This window comes from Schistocerca serialis, unplaced genomic scaffold (assembly GCF_023864345.2).
Source record: "Schistocerca serialis cubense isolate TAMUIC-IGC-003099 unplaced genomic scaffold, iqSchSeri2.2 HiC_scaffold_1420, whole genome shotgun sequence".
NCBI classification, from domain to species: Eukaryota; Metazoa; Arthropoda; class Insecta; order Orthoptera; family Acrididae; genus Schistocerca; species Schistocerca serialis.
This window is the reverse complement of record NW_026047648.1, coordinates 4,182,623-4,189,263: the sequence shown is the minus strand read 5'-3', so window position 1 is coordinate 4,189,263 and position 6,641 is coordinate 4,182,623. Positions and strand designations below refer to the sequence as shown.

General features: G+C 41.6%; 1 non-coding gene across 1 annotated transcript; it reads right to left on the bottom strand.

Moving 5' to 3' along the window:
• Window positions 1-6,031: 6,031 nt before the first annotated feature.
• Window positions 6,032-6,105, bottom strand: Trnat-ugu (transfer RNA threonine (anticodon UGU)). The gene has a single exon. It is a non-coding gene; the product is annotated as a tRNA-Thr (tRNA).
• Window positions 6,106-6,641: the final 536 nt, after the last annotated feature.

Genomic DNA, 6,641 nt, shown 5'->3' with positions numbered 1-6,641 from the left:
TTCACTTCCATACATGGCTACACTCCATACAAATACTTTCACTTCCTGACAAATCTATACTCGATGTTAACAAATTTATCTTCTTGAGAAACGCTTTCCTTGCCATTGCCAGTCTACATTTAATATCCTCTCTACTTCGACCATCGTCAGTTATTTTGCTCCCCAAATACCAAAACTCCTTTACTACTTTAAAGTGTCTCATTTCCTAATCTAATTCCCTCAGCATCACCCGACTTAATTCGACTACATTCCATTATCATCGTTTTGCTTTTGTTGATGTTCATCTTATATGCTCCTTTCAAGGCACTGTCCATTCCGTTCAACTGCTCTTCCAAGTCCTTTGCTGTCTTTGACAGAATTACAATGTCATCGGCGAACCTCAAAGTTTTTATTTCTTCTCCATGGATTTTAATACCTACTCCGAATTTTTCTTTTGTTTCCTTTACTGCTTGCTCGATATATAGATTGAATAACTTCGGGGAGAGGCTACAACCCTGTCTCACTCCCTTCCCAACCACTGCTTCCCTTTCATACCCCTCGATTCTTATAACTGCCATCTGGTTTCTGTACAAATTGTAAATAGCATTTCGCTCCCTGTATTTTACCCCTGCCACCGTTACGTATTACTGTAAATATAAATGCATTCAAAAGACCTATTAGAGAATATTGGCAGTGCCACCGCCTGTATTCGGTAATTGAATGCTTACTCGTCTCTGTAAAAAACTGTATTTAAGTTAGATCCGATATCACCTAGCACACTGTACTGCATACGATCAAGAGGGCTACATAAAAACCGGGAAACGTGTGGGCCGTACCGTCTTCGTTGCCTCTGGCACAGCTCTCCACGCTGCTCTATCCTGTGTGAGTCCCCTCACTTCCCGGTGACTCCTGCCACCCGCATCCGTCTTGACCTGTCCACTGCAGTCATCCCTCAGTCTCCCTCTACAATTTTTAACACCCCCCCCCCCCTTCGTTACCGAATTGACGAGTCCTCGAAGGCTCGAACGTCTCCTGTTGCCCGAGCACTTCTTTTAATTTGGTTGTGCCGTAAATTTGTTTTTCTTCCAGCTCTGTTCAGTACCTCCTCAGCTGTCATCTGATCTACCCATCTAATTTTCTGCATTCTTTTGTAGCAACACATTTCAAAAGCTTCTGTTGTGTTCTTTCTGAACTGTTTACCATGCAAATTCCACTCCCCTACGAGGCTACATGCGAGACAAATAACTTCGCCATCTTTGAATTTATATGGCATACAGAAATATTTCACTTTACTTGATACTTTTTATAAGTTAAATATCAGCAGTCACTATTTAATAAAGGCTGACTTTTTTATTCAAGCTATAATCTGTTTCAGAAATGTACAGTGACCAGCTGGAACTTTGTTTTTTTATTTATTTGTTGTTCCGTGGGACCAAATTAAGGAGAAGTCTCCATGGTCATGGAACGAGTCAATACATGAAATTATAACATGATAGTAGAAACAGATAAAATGAAATACAAGAAACGTATGCAGGTGACAATTCGTAAGTTCAAATAAAGAAAATCAACTATGTGACACTGGAATTTGCTTAATTTTTCAGCTCTTCCAGGAGCTCCTCGACAGAATAGGAGGAGTGAGCCGTGAGGCAACTCTTCAGTTTAGACTTAAAAGCATTTGGGCTGCTGCTAAGATTTTTGAGTTCTTGTGGTGGCTTATTGAAAATGGATGCAGCAGAATACTGCGCTCCTTTCTGCACAAGAGTCAAGGAAGTGCACTCAACATGCAGATTTGATTTCTGCCTAGTATTAACTGAGTGAAAGCTGCTAACTCTTGGGAATAAGCTAATATTGCTAACAACAAACGACATTAAAGAAAATATATACTGTGAGGGCAATGTTAGAATTCCCAGACTATTGAATAGGGGTCGACAAGAGGTTCTCGAACTTACACCACATATAGCTCGAACAGCCCATTTTTGAGCCAAAAATACCCTTTTTGAATCAGAAGAATTACCCCAAAAAATAATACCATACGACATAAGCGTATGAAAATATGCGAAGTAGACTACTTTTCACGTCGAACTGTCACTTATTTCAGATACTGTTCTAATGGTAAATAAAGCAGCATTTAGTTTCTGAACATGACCCTGAACACTGTCTTTCCACAACAGCTTACTATCTACCCGAACGCCTAGGAACTTGAACGGTTCCGTCTCGCTTATAATATGCCCATTCTGTCTGATCAAAATATCAGTTCTTGTTGCATTGTGAGTTAGAAACTGTAAAAACTGAGTCTTACTGTGATTTAGCATCAAATTATTTTCCACAAGCCACGAACTTACTTCATGAACTAAATTACTTGATACTGTTTCAATATTGCACACAAGATCCTTCACTACCAAGCTGGTGTCATCAGCAAACAGAAATACTTTTGAATCACCTGTAATACTAGAAGGCATATCATTTATATAAATAAGAAACAGCAGTGGCCCCAGCACCGACCCTTGGGGAACGCCCCACTTAACAGTGCCCCATTGGGACTGAACATCACTACCACTCTCAATATTGCAGAGAATTACCTTCTGCTTTCTGTTCTTAAAGTAAGAGGCGAACCAATTGTAAGCTACTCCCCTTATTCCATCATGGTCCAACTTGTGCAGTAATATTTTGTGGTCAACACAGTCAAAAGCCTTCGTTAAATCAAAGAAAACACCTAGCGTTCGCAACCTTTTATTTAATCCATCCAAAGCTCACCGAGAAAAGAGAATATAGCATTTTCAGTTGTTAAACCGTTTCAAAAACCAAACTGTACATTTGACAGCAAATTACGTGAATTTAAATGCTCCAGTAACCTTGTATATACAACCTTCTCAATAACTTTAGCAAACACTGATGGCATAGAAATAGGTCTATAATTGTCAACATTATCCCTGTCTCCCTTTTTACAAAGTGGCTTCACTACCGAGTACTTTAATCGGTCAGGAAACCGACCACTCCTAAAGGAAAAGTTACAGATATGGCTAAGTACTGGGCTAACATACATAGAACAATACTTCAGTATTATGCTAGATACCCTGTCATATCCATGAGAGTTCTTGGTCTGTAGTGATTTAATTATTAACTCAATCTCCCTCTTGTCAGTATCATGGAGGAGCATTTCAGGTAACAGTCTCGGAACACTTTTTTCTACGAGCGCTATATGTTTCCCTGTGGGGGACTAGGTTTCTATTTAGTTCACTTGCTATATTCAGAAAGTGATTATTAAATACTGTACACATATGTGACTTATCAGTAACACAGACATTCCCACTACGCACTTATTCTATATCCTCGACCTGTCTCTGCAGACCAGCCACTTCCTTTACGACTGACCATATGGTTTTAATTTTATCCTGAGACTTGGTTATTCTATCTGCATACCACATACTTTTTGCCTTCCTAATAACTTTTTCAAGCACCTTACAATACTGTTTGTAATGGGCTGCTGCATTTAGATTTTCACTGTTTCTAACGTTTTGATATAATTGCCACCTTGTTCTACAAGATATTCTTATTCCTCTAGTCAGCCACCCAGGCTGGCTGTTTGTGCTAGTACCCTGTTTTGAACGTACCAACAGAAAGCAACTTTCAAAGAGCACGAGAAGTCTTGAGGAAAGCATTATATTTATCATCTACTGTGTCAGCACTGTAAACATCTTGCCACTCTTGTTCCTTGATAAGGTTTACAAAGGTCTCTACAGCAACTGGATCAGCTTTCGTAAAAACTTGATAACTATATTTAACATGTGTTGCAGCACAAAAATCTTTTAAAGTTAAAACTTGTGCATCATGATCTGAAAGACCATTCACTTTTTTGCTAACAGAATGCCCTTCTAGTAATGATGAATGAACAAAAATGTTGTCTATGGTTGTTCTACTGTTCCCTTGCACTCTCGTTGGGAAGAATACGGTTTGCATAAGATTATATGAATTAAGGAGGTCTACCAGCACCCTTTTCCTTGCACAATCACTTATACACTTAATGCTGAAGTCACCACATATAACTAACTTTTTGTATTTCCCATAAAGTGAACCAAGAACCTCCTCTAGCTTTAGCAAAAATGTTGTGAAATCTGAGTCTGGGGATCTATAAATAACAACAGTTAGAAGTTTAACTCCACTAAATTTAACCACACCTGCACAACATTCAAACACCTTTTCAGTGCAGTACTTTGAAACATCAATTGACTCAAATGGGATGCCGTTTTTTAAATACACGGCTACTCCCCCACACCGCAAAGAGCTCCTAGAAAAGCTGCCAGCCAACCTGTATCCTGGTAAACGAAGCCTCTGAATTATCTCTTTGTTTAAGAAGTGTTCAGATATACCAATAATTTCAGTGTCAACATGTATAAACAGTTCACTAACTTTAATACGTTGTATATTTTGATGAAATATACTAATTCCCTCATTACTCGGATACCTAAGCTTTGTCGAAAGTGGTTTCTTTGTTAGAGAGACTTCCCTTAAGCAGGAATACCTATCAGCTGACTTCAATCTAAAAAAGGTGCAGCTCTAAAACCCACTACTGCAGGAATTTTCCTATGAGTGATCCCACCACCCCCACCTATGCTGTCACCTATAAGCTTTGCCAACCTCCCCTTCTCATACCTGTTGAGGTGCAGGCCATGTCTAGTGAAACCCGTCCTGCTGATAGACTCCACTGACACCACTGAAATGTGACCCATGCCTTCTGTCATCAGCGCACCCCCAAGTCTCACGTTATTACGCCTGACGGCTGTATTAAGGTGAGGCCGATCGTGACGCTGAAACAGTTCCACAAAATGCACATCCGTGTTGCCAGTCTGAGTGGCTATCTTTTCCAGGTCACCATCTATGTCATACTCCCCATCCCTATCAATACTATTACCAACCCAACCCACAATCACTACGTGATCCTCTTTAGTAAAATCCCTACATAACCCCCCTATGTTAACAGTCACCTGAGCCAATCCTGCAGTAGGCTTCACAATGCTGGTGACCTGGTACTCACTGCCCAGCACTTCCTGCAACTGCTGGCCTACACCTCTGCCATGAGAACTACCTAACAGCAGAACCTCCTTCTTCCTCTTCGACTCTGCAACTGTCCTAGCCACCGTAACTACTGAGGTCTGCTGCATACTTCCTACATCTACAGCTACTAGAGATTCCTCTCCACTATACTCCAACAGTTGCATATCTATTGTAAACACCAATAGTGAAACTATCTGAATATCTCCTCCTCCTAGCAGATCTCTTGCCAACAGCCAGCTCCCATTCCCCAACCCCCTCCTCATCCTATCTAGCTCCTGCTGTGCGTTTTTCAACTGCACGAGTCTTACGCTCCTACTCCTCTATCAACTTATTGCTACATAACCTGCAGTTCCAGGAGAGGATCTCACCAGAATGCCCACTGGCTTCCCCACTATATTAAAAAAGAAGAAATTCCTTCAGCTGCATTTAAGATGTCTATTTTATTTTGGCAACTAGTTTCAACGTCGTCACAACGTCATCTTCAGGCCCGTACATTTGTTGATGTCAACTGCGTGCGGCTGATACAAAGTCAGTGGTGAGATACGGACGTGCTCCGTGTGGAAGATGGGTATTAACTGACTTCTAGTATCGGCCACACGCAGTTGACGTCAACAAGTGTACGGGCCTGAAGATGACGATGTTACAACGTTGAAACTCGTTGCCAAAATAAAATCGACACCTTAAATACAGTTGTAGGAGTTTCTTCATTTTTAATATAAATTTATACCAGCTGACGTCCCACAGTCCTCCCTTTCAACTACGGATGTACGAAGAAATTTCTAGTCGGTGTGATGCATCACAGCTAGCTCTGAATGTAGAAAAATGTAAATTAATGCAGATGAGTGGGAAAAACAATCCTATAATGTTTGGTTACAGTGTCGGTAGTATCCTACCTGACCATCACAGCAATTAAATAACTAAGTTAAATGATGACTAACTGACAACCTAAGCTGCCGACAGATGTTATTGATATACCTCGATGTGGACAGCTGAAAATGTGTGCCCCGACCGGGACTCGAACCCGGGATCTCCTGCTTACATGGCAGACGCTCTGTCCATCTGAGCCACCGAGGACACAGATGAATAGCACGACTGCAGGGACTTATCCCTTGCACGTTTCCCGTGAGACCCACATTCCCAACCGTCCACAAGTCTACATATGTATATACCAAAATTCACTCTCTCTCTCTCTCTCTCTCTCTCTCTCTCTCTCTCTCTCCCCCCCTCCCGTTCCTTTACCGTCTTCGTGCGTAACAGAACATTCGAATTAGACAGTCCGTCACCACAGCTGTGTGGTAAGTGTAGCAGAACACCAGCTGAAGGGCTCGAGTTCGATTCCCAGCCAGGTCAGAGATTTTCCCCGCTCGGGGGCCGAGTACCTCTGTGACCGTCGCGTCCTCACATACGAGCCGGTCGCCAAAGTGGCTCGCACCGACGGTCTACCCGATGGGAGGTCCTAGCCACACGCACATTTCAGAAGTAGGCAGAAAACGGTACGCAGTGTTTACTGAGCTAGGAAAGGCTTACGATACGATTGTTTGGAAATTGTTGTTTAAAGCCACATTCACAGTAGGGAAAGACAGACAACTAATTTCGAGTATACTAAAAGT